Source organism: Camelus dromedarius, chromosome 2 (assembly GCF_036321535.1).
Source record: "Camelus dromedarius isolate mCamDro1 chromosome 2, mCamDro1.pat, whole genome shotgun sequence".
Taxonomy (NCBI): domain Eukaryota; kingdom Metazoa; phylum Chordata; class Mammalia; order Artiodactyla; family Camelidae; genus Camelus; species Camelus dromedarius.
Genome location: NC_087437.1, coordinates 53162539 through 53180122, shown reverse-complemented (window position 1 = coordinate 53180122; position 17584 = coordinate 53162539).

The window sequence follows — 17584 nt, the reverse complement described above, 5'->3', positions numbered from 1 at the left end:
AGGACATCCCCTAACTCTACCAAAGCTCCACGGCATTCATCAGCCATGTGACCTTTGGACTTACACGTTTCCTCATCTTTGAATATCACAGGGATAATAATACCTACTTCACAGGGTTTTTGTGAAGCATAAATGAGATAATGCCTGTGAAATCCTCTAGCACGGAAATTGGTGCCAGTTAACAGTCAATAAACATTCGTCAAACCGATATCTGGGTCACTTTCCTGTAAAGACGTTTCTGACCTCCTGTGCCCAGGAGAACTGACCCCTCTTTTATGCCCCTGTGTTAGAACCTGTAATACTTTTTACCTTCTTGGCCCTCATCTGCCCCTCCCCTCACCTCCCCCTCTGGCTCTAAGCCTCTCTAGGACAATGGAAACCTTACTCGTCTTTGTAATCCCAGTGCCTAGTACAGTGACTGGCTCATGGGAGATGCCCTGTAAGTATCGGTTGAATTGATTTGAAATGGTGGGACTTTCTGAACGCAAGTCTTTCAGGCCAGGGTTATTTTGAATTTATCATGCCAGTTGCTGCCTCCTTGTGTTTATTAAGATCGATGGTAAAACCCATTGAAAGGCATCTGGCGCTAGTAGCCCCAGGAGACTCTGTCAGCTCTGGTCCACCCCAGGCAGACGGGCCTCATTAAGAGAGATCAAACTGTTTACTATGCTGGCAGTGCCCAGACACGCTTCCCTCCCAAGCCGGTGCGGTTTGCCGCTCAGTGCCGCTCAGTGCCGCTCAGTGCCGTCATATCATTGAAAGCGTGAAGGCTCAACGGAAGCCATGCACCTCTCCAACGCTCCCAATGGGGCTGCCTCATGGGCTCATCTTCCCTGGGGACAGTCTTCTCTGGTTACAACCAGAGCCTCTCAGAGGCTTTGGGGTTGGTCCCGTCCAGATGTGATGGATGGGAATGAGGCCCAGGGAGTCACATCTGGACAGGTAGAGTCCTGGGGCCTGGAGATGCCAGAGGCTGTTCTTCAAGAATGTCTGTGGGACATTGTCAGGATGGAGTACCACCGATGCTGTAGCTCGGGTAAGAGTATGTTGTGTGCCCAAGCTGAGGCTGACGTAGAGGCCCGGCAGAAGGATGAGCTGCTAAGACATAGCTGAGAGTTTCTGAAACAGACAGGTCACAGAAGGGAGTGGGAAAGGGCTAATAACTAAAACTAATGGCCGTGCATTGGGAAACTACTATGTGCCAGGCACAGTCAAATACTTTATCTTCTTAATCATCACGACAACATATGTAGTAGGCTTGCACACGAAGAAGTTGAGGGGCAAAGGACTAAGTGACTTGACTTGCTTAAGTCCACACAACAAGCAAGTGCCAGAAGCAGGGTCAAAGCCCGGCCTTGGGCCCCACGCTTCTGCTCCTGCCACGCTCCACTGCCAATATGGGGACGGCGGGTATGTGCTGTGCTGTCTCTTCTAGGCTGTGCTCAGCTTGGGCACAGAGGCCTGGGCCTGGCTGATCTGGGGGTCCACACTGGTAGAGACCCATGACCCTTTCTGTATCTTATAAAGAAATAATGCTCTTGTCCCACTCGATAGCCTATTTCTGGCTCTTGTATCAGTGCTCACGCCATTGCATTGTACTCGGATAGAGTTTCCTTTTTGTGAATTATTCAACCACATTATTCACTGTACCTGTTGTGGCCTTAAGAAGGACTTCTTAAAGTTCAGAAATGCGGCCTTTCCTGAGTCAGTCACCATAAGAAGAGTCAGGAAACTGAGAGGGGGAGAGAGGATTCTCTGCTCCTCTAAGGGTCTTTCCCTTACTCCCCTACTAAACATCAAAAAGCATGCACTTCTAAGGCACGACTCTTGGATGCTAGATGGCGCCCAACATACAGAGACTGAATGAACCCCAAAGCCACAATCTAGAGACCACACAGTATCTTGAGAACCAGATCATCTGGTTGCAAATTACTCTGTATGCTTATTTTCCTGCTACTATCTCTGAACACCGCATGAAGAATTGTTTAGATCCCCTAGCCTGCCCACAAAAGGTTGTGGTTACGGCATTAAAGAGTAGCGTCCTCTGAGGTCACCATGAAAGGTGAATCTTTGGAAGTGAGAGTTGGGCTGTGTTGTTTTTTCTGCCTCTTTCCACGTGAAGAACCTTCCTCCCCAGCCAGCCTTGCAGCATAGATGACTTAGGATCCTTTTGACTGCAAGGAACAGAACATGTTGAATCAAAGTGACTTAAACAATAGGGAAATGTATTTCCCTACAATAGGGTAGAGTAGGCCCCAGGCAGGACAGAATCCACACATCAGTGATGGCATCAGATACACAGGTCCACTCAGCTGACCACAGTGTCAGCTCCTACCCCAAACTGGTTTCCCTTGTGGTTCTACGATGGCTGCTAATGGGAATCAGGACTGCATGTCTGTGCATATCAAGAAGTAGGAGCATGGACTGTAATTTCTTACACTTCCCACATTCCCACACCTGGTCCAGTAGCAGATGCCAGTGGAATGCCACGGCTGGTAACGCGTGGATGCCCGAATAGAATCAGGATTTAATTGGGAAGTTCCGCTGGCAACCAGAACCTGCAGCAGAGTCTGGGTATTATTTTATCATGGAAAGTGGCAACTTCCTTAAAACTGGCCTTTGCTTCTGCAGGTTGCTAGAATTTGGGGCTTCTCCTTGTATGGAGACTGAGAGCCAGTGGGGTTGCAGGGACAGTGTTGCCAGGTACACATAGCGCCTAAGCCTTGTGCCACAGGTGACTTTTTGTTCACGGCTAACCTCTGAGTCGCCGTCCAGAGTTTCAGGGGGCTGCTGTAGCTGCCAAGGGCTGACACTGTCCTCATAGAAGCAACAGAGATACAGACAAAACCCTTAAAATTGGGTGTCTGGAGAACTTCCAGGTACCAACATGTGCCGTCGTCTTACGCATCCCTGTCCAGGCAGAGACTTGATAGCCTGTGGTCCTAGAAATCTGCATTTGTAGTCTGGCATTGCTGACTTGCGCCCTTTGCTTCCTGGAGGCCATTCATATCAACTGACCCCTTCCCTGCCCTGCAGTTAATGTGGCCTTGAAAAAACTGAAGAGATTCCACAGCTGTAAACCCTAGTCCTCATTTCCTTCATTAAATGTTCATTTTCTAAGTACCTCCCAAGAACCAGGCACCAAGAAGGAATGATATTTGCATGCTTTTTGACCTTCATGCCCTAGAGGTTGTTACTCACCCCATGCAAGGAAGTAAGGGATTGTATCAAAGGCAGACACTTGTGATTTGAGAGGTGCTACCAGGAACATGGAGGGTGATGGATAGAGGGGTGCATGGAGTATGAGCTGAACATGTTTTTGTGGGGAAGGGGTTCTGCGGAGCATAATAAATGGGAGGAGTCATTATGGGTCAAGGCTACATTAAACCAGTCTTGAAAATGGCTACTCACCAAGGGAAGCCCATATGTCATGCTAGTTAATAGAGATCACGTAGAATAGAGGTTTCCTCTATCAAGTATCTCATCTGTCACTCCTGACAGGTGAGAGGGCTGCTAAAACTAAGCAGAAGGCAAGCCTGTTGTTGACTGGGGGACCATGGAGAGCTGCTGTCAAGGCCACCCTTTGTGGCTCTTCATCTGGTGTCCTCTCCCTTTAGAGAGGCAAAAAACATATTGATTTTCCTCACGAGTGGTGTCTCAGTGACTAAGTCAGTGGCACAGTTGCCAGCATCATGTAACCAGCCTGGATCAGGATGGTGGAGGTGGGCATGTGGCACGTTAAGCACACATTTCATTCTATGTGCACTGGTTTTTAAAAACAAATAGCATGGACCTCTGCAGAAGCTGTGAGTGTGTGTGTGTGTGTGTGTGTGTGTGTGTGTGTGTGTGTGTGTGTGTACGCACATGCACGTGCCTATGTACCTATCAGAAGAAATGTGTTAGGGTGAGTGGACCTGACGATGTTTCTATCATAACCATTTCTTATTGAAGTTTCAAAACTTCTGCCAGGTCTCAGGATCGGGTCATCTTGTCACCTGGAAATGGAGGACACTGGCTGTATCTTGCAGGATTCTAGCCTGGGCAGCCACCAGAGCCAAGTAGCACCCTGGGCAGAACAGGCCAGGAGGGGACTGTGGATTTTTCCTTCTCCTCATGGCAGTGAGCTACCCCGAGACAATCTGGATGGGCGTTTGGTGTTCTGGGAAGGAACTTATCCTCTGCCAGCTCTGGGCGTGGAGCTTTCCCTGTGTTCACTTGCTCCTTATGCTGTGGGGAGTTCAGCTTACCCTAAATCTTAGAGGGTAAACCACCATCCCCTCTAAGACCACTATCACCACCACTTCCACGTCTATCCCTGCCTCCTCCTCTGGAATCACCTCCCCTCCACCTTCAACAACCATCACGACCATTACTGCCATCCTATCGCCTCTGCTCCTCCTCCACCACCACCTTCATCTCCAACCACCATTACCACCACCCCCACCATCATTGGCCACCACCACCTCCTCTGCCAACATTGCTCCAAAAACGACCCTTACTGCACCACCTCCACTGCCACCATCGCCACTACCTCCACCTCCTCTACCACCACCATCACTACCACCTCCATTGCTACCATCATGCCACCACCTCCTCTACTCCTGTGGTCATCATCATCCCCACCACCTCCATCAGGACCACCAGCACCGCCACCACCAGTATCGAAACCACACTTCCACCATGACCATTCCCACCATACAGTCTGGGTGCTTACAGTGCAAGCCTATGCATTGTTGGGGTTCCACCCCACTCGTTACTATTTCTTACAATTCTTTCCTTTGTAAAAATTCTTACAGTCCATAAATCTCCAAGCACAGACCAGTAAACTGTCTAGTTGATCTACTGGAACTTTAATGGAATGAAATGAAATGACCTACCAATTCTTTTCCAAGATTCTCTAGTAGGTGTGTGTGTGTGTGTCTGATTGGGTGTGTACCCTCATTCATGTCCATATGCATGGAGGTAGCCAGCTTGGTCTGGTATTCATCTGTCTTTCCAGAAGACTTTCTGACAGAACCTAGATTTAGAGTGTAGAAGGAGATAAGATGCGATGAGAACTGTGCATGTGTACACCCCTCTGAGCTCACACCATTCAGCATTGCTTTGCAAACCAGTGATGGGTCCCAGGAACTCTGGTTCATGGCAAAGTTTGGGGGCTTCATGAAATAAAGGAAGAGTCATGATGGAGAATTAGAAAAGACTGGTGTTAAATATCATTTGGGCCTCCAACTCACTGAATGACCTTAGGTGAGTCACTTTTACCTCTCCCAGCTTCAATTTCCTCTCCCTGTATGTAAGGACAATTTTACCATGTCCTGGTATTACTGAGGGGATTAAAAGAAAAGACAATAGTGACAGGAGCTGATGCTAGCCTGGAACACAAGGAGTGTTGGCTCCTCCCTTTGCTCACCCCGCTCCTACTCTCCACAGCCTTCAGTTGCTTGGGGAGCACCATTCTTGGTCCAGTCCTCTGAGACAGTGGGCTTCCTGTTCCCAGTTCTATCGCAAATGGCTCTGAAGAAAGAACACAGTGATCCTGTAAAATGTCACTGAATCAGAAGTTCTGCAGCTTTGCCAACAATCTGGGGGAGAGGACTTTGGAGCGGCTACAGGGAGAAAGTGAGAGGACAGCCCTGGGCTTGAGCTCCTTGCTGGGAATTGACTCGAGGGCTCCCATCTTTTCTGCCTCTTTAATGTGGGAATGCACCACACACACACACACACATTCAGGCCAATCCGACTGTTAGGCAGAGGACAAGGACAAGCAGGGAATGGGATCAGAGCCCCCAGAAGCCTGGAACTGGTGTCCCTGGGGCTTGACTGATTCACAGTCCACATCCACATGACTCTACCCAGGCAGTGCCTCCCACTGCAGCCTCACCCCAAGCATACAGATGAGCAGGCTGACTACCTCCCTGCCAGGCCCCCTCAGCAGGCTTTTTTGTTCCACTTTTCTCCCTTCTGACTGTGTCTCTCACCAGTCTTTAGCCCAGGTCTCTCTCTCCTTCCCCTTGGCCTCAGCAATGGAGGCTGGTGGGCCAGGGGGCCGTGGAAGCAAAGGCTAGGGCTGGGGAGCCACTGGGAGACAATGGCTTGGTGACAGTGACCTCACCTCTGTCCCAACTGCTAGCACTGTCCTCGAAAGCCCAGGGTTAGCTCCCAGAAGCAGAGCCAGGGAGCTAGTTGGGCCTGCCTCTCCAGCAGTCATGGTGCTTCCTGGAAAGTGTCTTTTTTATTTCCTTTTTAGCTCATAAGACCCTTCATGGAAACAAATTCCAGCAAACCTTGGGGTTCATGTGTTGGCATCCATTTGAGGTAGAGAATTCACAATAGCCTGAACCCTGGATTTGATCCCTTTTCTACCATGTAAGGCTGGATGACTTTGGGCAAGTGACTTACCCTCTTTTTTTTATGCCTTTCTGTCTTAATCTATAAAAATAGGAATAAATAATGACATCTGTTAGGAGGGTTGTTGTGAATTTAGATGAGATTATTTAAATGAGAGTTGTTTTCTGGCACTTGACGATTTCCCAGTGTTCTACAAATGTTATCTCATGCTGCTCTTACTACAACTACTTCCATCACTACAAGTCCTGTCACTATCAGCAAAACTTGTTAGAAGAATTAACCCCAAATCTCAAAGTTAGAACCTACATTAGTTACCATTTAATTAGTACCTACCATGTGAATACTCTGTTGGGTATCTTTGCTGACACTAATGAGTCTAACCCTCACAGTCAGCCTGACCTACAGTTTCCCTCGCTTTTAATGAAAAAATTCAGTGATAATGAGTCGGGGTTTCTTAAGGTCCCAAGGAAAATAGGGGTAGGGAGGGGAACTATGCATATTCTTGATCTAGGCATTTATCTAGTTATTTATGCCTTGCTTCAGTCCAAAGAGTTGAGGGCATGTGCCAGGCAGCAGAGTGCCCTAGAAAGTCCAAAAACATCAAAACTGAAGAGCCCTGGGTTGGAATCCCAGGTCTGTCACTTATTAGTCACATGACTTAGGAATGTTATATAAAACCTCTGTGCACTTCAGTTTTCACCACCCATTGAATTAGCTATGCAAACTGAAAGCTAGTCATCATTATCCCCGTTACCTGATGAGTAAAGCAAGAGTCAGAGATGTTGAAACTTCACAAAGTTTACAAAACTATTAGGTAAGTAAATAACAGAGCCAGATATTGGCCCCAGTTTGAAATCTGATCCGATTTTAAATTCTGAGTTATTCTAAGCTATCTAAATGGTGCCCTTCCCAAGTGCAAAGCTGGGATTCAAACATAGTACAGTGCTTCCTATCACATTGTGGTACTGTTGTTTTTCTAGGGGCATTTGACTTAAGGGGGAAAAACGCCAGGCATTCTGACTCCCCATTTGCACTTGCCCCTCCCAAATGGCTAAGTATCTCAAGACCTTCTTTTGAAAATAATTAAAAATTATACTGCTTCAAAGTGATGAGGGAGAAGATGTGCTAGTGGAAAGTGAGGCAGCCCAGATTATAGCTTGAGTTACTGGTTTGCTTTTCTTTCATCCCCATTTCATGTACCATAGCAGTCTGGTATCTGCCCCAACACACCCTGGGAAAACATTCTCCTAAGGTCATCAATGATCTCCTGGTAATCAATCTCATGGACCTTTAAATTTTTTCCATCATTTAGTACCAAATATAGACTAAGGCACACAAAGGCACCAGATGATTCAATGTTTAAAAGATGCCAGGACTCTAACAGAGTCCAGTCCATGGTGGGAATGACAAGAAGAAAGATAAGCTGAAAGCAAGGCAGAGCGTGAGACATAGAAGCACAGACAGCTCTGGGTGTTATCACCTGTCCCCTCTTCCACACACGTCCTTCTCCTCACCCTACCCATCTTTGTGTGACTTTCCCCCATGACTGAAGCCACGGCCTCCACTCCTGCAACCACTCCCCATTCAGCATCTCCACCGAGGCCACTCCCCCTAATTATGCCCTATTCACTCAGCTACTACTATGATGGCCTTTAAAACCAACACATTCAAAGCTGCACTCACCATTCCTGCCGCCAGCAGCCCCTTTCTAGCCAAATGCGTCATTGTTTATCCTTAACACCTTTCTCTCATCCCCTAAGTTTAATCATTCTCCAAAATCCTTTCACATCTTCCCCCTGGATAGCCCTTGAACACATCTGCTTTTTTCATCTATACAGTCACTTGATTTAATTCAGGCCACCCTGTCTCTTGCCTGGATTATTCAGTCAGCCTCCCAGCTGATTGCCTTCAACGCTTCAGCCTGTCTCTCATCAGCTGTCCACACTTGATCAGAGTGATCTATGTAAGAGCAAAATTTGACCTTGTACTTCCATGCTTAAAATCTCCATTGTCTTCAGCATAAAATCAAAACTCTTATGTGTGACCCACAAGTCTCAACAAGGCCTGACACCATCTTCTCTCTCCTCCCTTCCCTTCTCCCACTCCACACCCCATTATGGTCCATAATTAGGGTGACTAAATACTTATGAGACTGGAAGGAGCCCCTAGTCATAAGAAACCTGAGATTAAACTGGAATTCCCCAGGGCAAACTAAAACATGTGGTCGATCTAATCCATAATGGCCTTCTCAGACCCCAAATCTACATTAAGCTTTTCTCTCTCTGTCCCAGAGCTAACTGGCAACTTCTCTGTGTCTCTTGGCTCATGTTTTCAGAGACAGAGAATTCGTTTGTCCCAGAGCATCTTTTTAAAGCAAACCTAAGTTATAGCCCCCAGCCAGCCTCCAGATTGGTTGGCCACCTTATGTCAGGTGACCAGGATGGGTCAATCAGGGGTGTCAGCATAGGCTGCCCCATGCACAGTTTACGGCCACTCACTGCAGCAAGGCCTGTGAGTGAGGACTTTCTTGGAAGTACGTGGGTGGGGGTAAAGAGAGAAAGGAAGGGGGAGGGGGAGGGGAGAGAGACTGAGACTTGGTAGCATCCAGTCTCTGGTTCTGGTTGTTCATGAAGGCCATCCACTTCCTCACTCTCTCTGCAGTTTGGTGATTTAGAAGTTTGGGCTGGTTTTTCTGCTATTTAGTAATAGAGTCTTGACTAACATAGGACTACCATGGATCGGCCAGAGCCCTCTTCCCCATGCCCCCCATCAAATGTTGGAAGACAGCTCCCGGGTCCCCTGTGCCAGGGTCATTTCTGCTCGGCAGCGCAGCACAATCCACTGCAGTCTGTGCAGCCCTGGGGTTCAGAGGAGCCTCATCAGAGGAAAAGGGCTTTGCCTTTTTTTTTTTTTTTTAACTGTTGGGCTTATCTGTAAGTCTTCCTTTGAACAAAGGAATCTGTAGTTTTAAAATGTTTGAAAACAACTGCCCTGAGTTTTTGAATCAGAGCCCATTTGGGTTCACTGTTGTATCATCAGTGTTTAGAATTGGCCATGCATACAGTGGCATCAGTAAATGGTAGGTGAATGAATGCATTATTGGGTTCAAGCTCCTTCATGACCCTAGCGGTTCTCCTCTGAAGGCACTGGCCTCTAAGTTACCTGGACCTGTCATCTTCTACACTTTAAAAACTTCTCCCCTTCTTTCGGAACATCTGCCTGGAGATGGCAGGCCTAGACTGGACACCACCAAATTCCCGCCCACCCTGTTCCTCCTCCATATGCCAGCCACCCAGCGCCACTTCCCCCAGTGCAGCCAACCCGTCAGCTGGCTAACTTGGAGGAAGTCCTTTCTCCACAGCTGAATTTTCTTCTATCTCCCTTTCAAATCCTGCTGCGCTGTTATTCAGTAATGGAAACAGCAGAAATCACTTTAGAAAGGAAGCCAGCTGGTTCATTAGTCTGATTAAACTCAAGCAATGGGATCTGAGCACAGTTCACATGATGAATAAGCGTGCCTTCTCCTTGGCCACAGTGCATTTTGCAGTGATTATTAATCTTGGGGCTCAGTCACCCCTCACATCTGCAAAATCATGGGGGTCAGAAAGAAAGGACAGGGCTGCAGTTGGATGATGTCAGGACTTTCTCAGTAAAAGTGGTTCAGCCTCCCCTCTTGCCCTCACAGTCAGCCTGGCAAAGTCCACAAAGTATGGGGAGTGAGGCTCCCCAAGTCTGTTGGAAAGAGCTTGGTCTTCAGTGACAGTGAGACTCATCTTTAAAATCAGATGTTGCTACTTAATAGCTGTGTTATCCAAGGCTCAGATTCTTCACTTGAAAGAGGGTGTACAGACTCACAGACATAGAATACAGACTTGTGGTTGCCAGTGGGGGGGCAGGGGGATAAACTGGGAGTTCGAGATTTGCAGATACTGACTGGTATATATAAAATAGATAAACAAGTTTATACTGTATAGCACAGGGAAATATATTCAATATCTTGTAGTATCTAATGGTGAAAAAGAATATGAAAATGAATATATGTATATTCAAAAAAAAAAAAAGAAGAAAGAGGGGTGTAAAATGTATTTTTAAGGAAGTCACAAGGACCAGTAACTACTTAAAGTTCCAAATGCAGTGGTTCAGAATGTCTGGAGTGTAGACAGGAGTGGGCAGAGGTGAGAAACGAGTCAGACCACGGTAAGCAGGGACCAAGTCACAAAAGGTCTTAGAGGTTGGGCAGAGGCATTTACGATTTTGTGTTGAAAGTACTGGGGAAATTGTAAAAAGATACAACCACAGGAGAGTGATCTGATCAGATCTGCATTTTGGGAAGCTCACTCTGGCTGCAGGGCAGAGGTACGGACACTAGACTGGCGGCAGGGAGGGGGCCAGGACAGTCACCCCAAAGAGATGATGGGAGTCTAAATGAAGGCAGGGAGTTGAGGAATGAGGAATATGTTCTCTTCCAGCAGATTTGGAAATCAGTAAGGAAGCAAAACAAACTGTCATTACCGAGGGACTGAAGATGGAAGGGGGGCACTGGAGAGGGAAAGTCCAACTGATTCCTAGGCTTCTGGTTTGGGTGGCTTTGCGGAGAGTGGGAGCCAATCTCTATGGAAAGGAGCACAAGTGGAGAAGCAAATTTTGAGGACATGAGGAGACACGTTGAGTCTGGGACATGCTGAATTGGAGTTAACAGTTTAAATGTTCCATTTAATGCCATAGAATCCAATATGTTGGGGGTACACAATTAGATCCTGTCTAAAGAGTTCACCGCCCCAGGTCCTATTTTTAGGAAGATGAACAGTAAAAGACCAATCTGTTTATCTCTCTAGTCAGAAAGTTTTCCTGGGAGGTCCTTTTGGAGGCTGTAGCAGCCATGACTGGGTCTAGAAATGCTTCTAAGTTTTCTACCAAGAAATCTCATTTGCTGTGCAGAACAGCAAAACCTACCATTTTGGATTGTGTCCTCATCCTCCAGGTATGTGCCTTGTGGCTATACATTTTCTCTGCTGGCTCCAGGTGGGGAGGGGGAAGGTAGCAGCTTCAACAAGAGGGAAGAGCAACAGGCTTGTGCTTCTGCAGAAAAAGATCAAAGACCCCCAGATGATTGTTGCTATGAAGAGGGGAAGTCACAATGAAGGCAGGGAGAAGGTTAAGGATAAGCATAAGGAAAAATGATAATCAGAGACAATAAAAAAGAACAAAAGATGATAAGCAACTTATAGACAAAGGCATCCCCAAAGTGGTCTACAATGGGAGAGAAAAAGAAAACGGACCTCAAAGGTGCATTCAGAAGGCAGCTGTGTGATGGAAAGAACATAGGCATTAGAGTTCCCCTGTTTTGGGTTTTGGGTTCAAACCCCAGGTGTGAGCCTGGCTGTGTGACATTGGCCAAATCCTGGAAGCTCTCTGAGGCTCAGATTCTCCACCTGTGAAATGCAGAACAATACCTGCCTTGCCAGGTGGGGGTGAGAATTGGCTGAGGAAGGTGACCAGGGCAGGGGAGGGAAAGGGTTGGTTTCAGTAGCTGTTACTGCCTTCCTGCCAGCTATCATTGGGCTGGTTCTCTCTGCTTTACAACCACAGGAGCAACCCTGCATCCCTGTGGGGACCCATACCTGAGGGACCCTCTCTGGCCACAGCCCAGGAGGACACTGACTGCAGGATGTCCCCTGAACACATCTTCACCCAAGGAACTCCAGAGGTCTGTCATGGTTTGTGAAAAAATGGGGTTTGGCCTTGACTTCCTTGGAATTTGAAAGTATCTGGTGATTATGAGGGAAGCAATGATGTGGAAAGAACCTGGGCCTCGGTGTCTGACAGATCTGTGCCTGCCTCCTGCCCACAGCCACCCCAGCTCTGTGCCCTTGGGCACCTCACCTAACTCCCCGGGAAGGGCTGCTGTAAGAATGAAATGACACCACCCACCAGGAGAGAGTGCGGGCACAGAACACGTGTTTTCCTTCTCCCCCTTCTCCTTTGGGATTCTGGAGAAAAACAAATTAAATATAAAACTTCACAGGCCTAAATGATATAAATCAATCTCTTAAATGACTATCAAATGTAACTGTCAGCAGACGAGAACAGAAAAGCCAGCATCCAGAATCCAACAAAATAAGCTGACTCTGACTTTGTGGATTGATGGTAAACTGGCCAAGTTCCTATTCTTCCCCTTTTTTTGATGCTGCAGAGATGAGGTAACACCAATTCCCAGGCTGAGGAAGAAATTATCCAAATATATTTATGTTTTGTGTTTAATACAGAAAGCAGACAGTCACCTAGAACAAAGTATCCCAACAAGGTTTCATGCTTACACAGCAGCTCAGGTTTTGAGTTCAATTTGGCAACTTTTCTCCATCTCCATTCACCACCCAGAAGCAAAAGGATAAGCAGCATGTTTCTGCTGTTTATTTCTATATTAAACAATCATGAAAAGATCATGGAGCTGAAGTCCAAATTTCTATCAATTTTAATGATCAAGAAGAAGGCAGTAAAGAAATGCAAAGCTCGCAGTATGTATGTTGAGATTTGTCTCAAGACCAGAGGAAGAAGACACAAGTTTATCCTCCAATGACAATGATATTTCTGGGGGAAACATTTGAGAAGAGATATGTGGGCAGCAGTCTCTGCCTTCTGAGACTCACCACCCTTAGGAGATCCACTGTCAGAAACCAGCTTACTGGTTCTCAACATAGTGGCACACCCCATCACTCCTGGAGTCTTGGCAGGGCTTCTGTTAAGGGACCCAGTGAAGGGCAGTGGTCACTGTGAGGGTCCTCAGGGAGTGTTTACCCAGGAGCCTGGAGAGTAAGGGTAGGAAGGTAGGCAGGACATTCACATGGTAGAATCGGAAGATGAGCTGAACTGAGTCTCTTCCTCATCCTGTGTTAATTTCTACCATGCATGAGGTATGGGGTAGTATGGTAGGACCAATGATGTGCGAGTAAATATCTGACAACCAGCTCTGGTGGAGTGGGGCCAGGGTGCCTGATTTACAGTGTTTGCAGATGGCAGTGGTATAACTACTCCCACCATGACTGATTTCAAACTACCAACCTGATGTCACTGAGCACAGAATTGGGAAGAGACACACACCATCATCTACAGCACACCACTGGGTAGGGTCTTGGGACCACCACTGCCTGCAGTGGTCAATAGGTCCCGCATGTCACAGAAGGACAGATGTTAAGGCCCTGACTAGCCTTGAAGACACAGATAAGGCATCATCACCTCCCTGTGAGGAGTCTCCTTCCCGTGCCTCTCCACCCACCGACCCCTGCTGGATGCCCTGTGTCTGTCTCTCCCAGATCACTTGTGAGGCCATGGTGTCATCATTTGTCCACACACCAGTCCTCCCATTTAGAACCAGGGCCCATTCTTCATTTCCATATCCCCAGCATCTAGCAGAGTGCCTGGAAAAAGTAGGCTCATAAAGAGTGTTTGGTAAATAAATATGTACTGGATGGACACTGGACTGAAATGTTCAAGGAGGAGAGGAGGAACGCAGAAGCTGCCATCAAGCATCTGCAGAGATGTCCTATAAAAAAAGGATGCATTTATTCTTATGGATGCCAGCAGGTAAAACCGGGACCAACAAGAAAAGTGGCAGAGAAGCAGTTTTAGGGTCTCTTTGAAAAAATAAACAGAGCTCCTAGGCCCTACAAAGCCATAGAATGCAGGGTCCACCCTGTCTTTCACCTCTCAGTTAGCATCTCCTGCCCTTCACCCATTTGAAAAATGGCCCTAGTCAGTTCCCCTTGCTTTCAGCCCTGACCCCACACCCCAGCACAGGGAAAGGAGTTTTTGCTGTTGTTACAAATATTGAGGGAATATCTGCTGGTGTGCATGACTAGGCCAGCAGAGGTGGGGTCACTCAAAGCAATGGAATGAATGTCTTCTCCCAGTATAAAAATGAAGAAAAAGAACTCCTGGTGGGCGCTTGGGATTTCTCACATCCTTCCTCCACCAACTGCTTGGCTCTCTCCCCTTTAGACCTTAACCCCACAGCCCTCTTCACACCACCAACTCCTTCCCTGGGTGGTCTGTCATTTTTGCTAGACTCTGAGTCTCTCAAGGACAGAGCAAGACTCCTGTCTGAATCCCCAGTGCCTAACACAGCATCTGGTACATTGGAGGTGCCTGAGAAGCATTTGTTAAATGAACATACTCACAAATAAGAAAAAAAAAAAAGTCCGCTTCCTCCACCTTTAATTTATATGTCCCAAATTGGCAAAATTCCCAGGGACACCTGGAAACAATCTGCAGATCAAGTAAGCTACGAAGCTAGCCGGAGTTCTGTGAGAAGGTGATTTGGGAATACTCAGAGTCCTCCAATCCACATCCTTCTAGGGCTAATTTGTAAAAATCTTTTCCTCAGAGACAAATAACTACAAAACCTTTAAAATACAGACAGTTCCCTACTTAGGAACATGTTGTGTTCTAAAAGCCTATTTATGAAATTGTTGTTTGAAATTCAGAAGACACTTTTTCATAGAGCCACGTTAAGAAAAGTAACCAACAATGGAGCTCTAACTGGAGATATTTGCGAAGCAAAATAATAGAAAGCAATAAAGCCATACTGTGAAGGGAAACTTTTCTTTTAAGCATCATAAAATAGACCTATGGAATGTGTCAAACTACACAATAGCCTTTGGACAAGGGGCAATACTCAAAAACAATAAAGTGAAATTTTAAATGGTTTCTTTTTATTTATTATGAATGCTGATAACTTGAGAAAAAGCCAGTTTCATTTGGAACGGCTGCAATTAGAAGGGAGCCCTGATGGGAGCTTAGCACAGGCTGCGGTGCTCAGACTTCAGGGCCTGGGTGAGTTACCTGCAGGACTTGTTTAAAATGCAGATTTTTGGCCTCTGCCCCCAGGGAGGCAGATTTGGTGGGTCTGAGGTAGAGCCCAGGAATGTGCATTTTAACAAGCACGCAGAAGAGTCTGACCCAGGTGATTTGAGGACCACTCCTGGAGAACTGCCAGCTGGAGGGGAAGCCACATCACGCAGCTGAGCTGAAGTCTCGTCTCCTGAGACTGTCTCTTTGGGATAGTGTTGAGACCCTTCTTTCTCCTGCTTCCTTTCAGTGGTGGGAGAAGGTGGCCAGTGACTACTTGTCACTTCACAAAATATGTATGGATTTAGGGTTAAGAGCACACCTCAGAGAGATGAAAGAAACAATCACTCATTTGATAAAAATTGAGGGCTGCACCAGAAATTGACACAACATTGTAAACTAACTATACTTCAATAAAAAAGAGACTGTAAAAAAAAAATTGAGGGTTGCGATTCAGCAGGTGTGCGGGTGATTAAAATAACAAAAACTTTATATCTGTTGGAAAATAACCTCCACCCTAAGTATCAAACCGCCCCCCACTGACTCCTACCAGTAGTGGGCCCCAATTAAACTCTCTGTAGAATGGGATTAATAACATCTCCTTTGTAGAATTAATGTGTGTGTGTGTGTGTGTGTGTGTGTGTGTGTGTGTGTGTGTACGTGCACGCACATAAGCATGCTCATGGAGGTATGTATAAAGTCCTAGATACGTATGTGTTTAATAAATGGTCATTTACTTCTGTTACTGTATTGCTCAACAACTACTTGGAGAATGAAGGCAAAGACATCAAAAAATACAGCAAGGCAGCAATAAGCCAGTTCGATTTGTTCACAAGTGCTGTAGATTGAAAATTCAGGCAAGCTCGGTGCAGGAGAAGCTGCCTTAGAGGAAGTGGACTGTGCACACCGAGGCTTCTGGTTTCTCACACTGGCTCCACCGTTTACTGCCTGGAAGACCCTGAGCAACCAGCATCTCCCGTATGCAGTGAGGATGGCGGTGCTCTCCTTACCTGACTCTTGGGAGGGTGAACAGATGTCAGCACAGTGCCCGGCACATGATAGGTGCTCAAGGACTGTAGCTCTTTAGAAGGTTTGAGCGTGAGGATAAACCTCCTCTCAGTGGCAGAATCTCAGGGCCAACAAGGAAATCTTTCAGTTTGTCATCTTTAAATTCAATCTAATATTATTGATCCCCTACTATGCACAATACTCTGAGTGATAGAAGATGATTAAGATGTAGTCTAATTGCTGCCCCAGGGATGAGGCAGGGCAGTGGCTGTGAAGCACATGCAAGTAACCAAAATAGGAGGCAGCCTGTTGTAAGTTCTAGGATAAGTGATGAATAAATCTCAATGGGAGTACAGGAGACAAGATAATTAACTTCAGAGGGGTGGGTTTAAGAGGCAGCACTACAGAAAGAGCAAGAGAGAGAAAAAGGACAGCACTCCCTGCCGTGGGGGTAGCCTGAGTAGGATACAGAGGGGGTGAGTGCCAGGGGTCCTGGGATGATGAAGCCGGTCAATGTGTGTACTGAGTCCCCGAAGGGCTTGCCGGAAGTGTAGGTGGATGAGTAAGCCAGGATCACTTCTCGGAGGACTTTGCATGCCATTTGAGGGAACATCAAGTTTATTCTAAAGCAGTAATAACAATGATCCCATTTATTGAGGACTTACTATGTGACTGACATTGTGCTAATTTTTTAAATAAATATTTCTTCCAAACCCCGTAAAAACCTATGCATAATTATTATCAGGTCCATTTTATGAATGACAAATCTGAGGCCGTGAAGGCTTTTAAGTAGAGGGAGGGCTCTGGGGTGTCTATTCTCAGAAAGTAATTCCAGCAGCAACAGATTGGGAGAATGGATGCCAGAAAGCTGGCACTTAAGGGCTCCCTTAATTTCCAACATATTGTGACATTTTGTCCCCTCAAATTGGTTAACAAGGGATAAAGAAGTGACCAGTATTTCTAAAAATGGACTGATTCTCTCAAAAGTTTTAGGAGTTGGGCAGGCTTTGAAACACATGGTCATTTATGGAATTAGAACCTTCTCCTCCCTGTGGTTCTTCCCAGGGGTCCCGAGAAAAGCTTCCCCTTTAGGGAAGCAGTGAAGAATTCCACAGCAGTGTCTCCTGACCAAGCAGAGCAGAAAACAGATCCAGAGTGTTGTGAGTGAACCAAAATTAGCCTCTTTACAAGCCTATTAAAGCATCAAGTTTAGCATCCATTGCCCAAAATACAACAGGAAGGCAAAAGGCTTTTCTCTTTCTCTTTGTCCAACTAGTTACTCACACTTCTCTTCCCTTCCTCCCACCGGCCCTCTCCCTACAGATAACAACCAAAGCGGGATCTTGGATGGGTGGGAGTCTCCTTCATTTTCAAGTAAACCCAA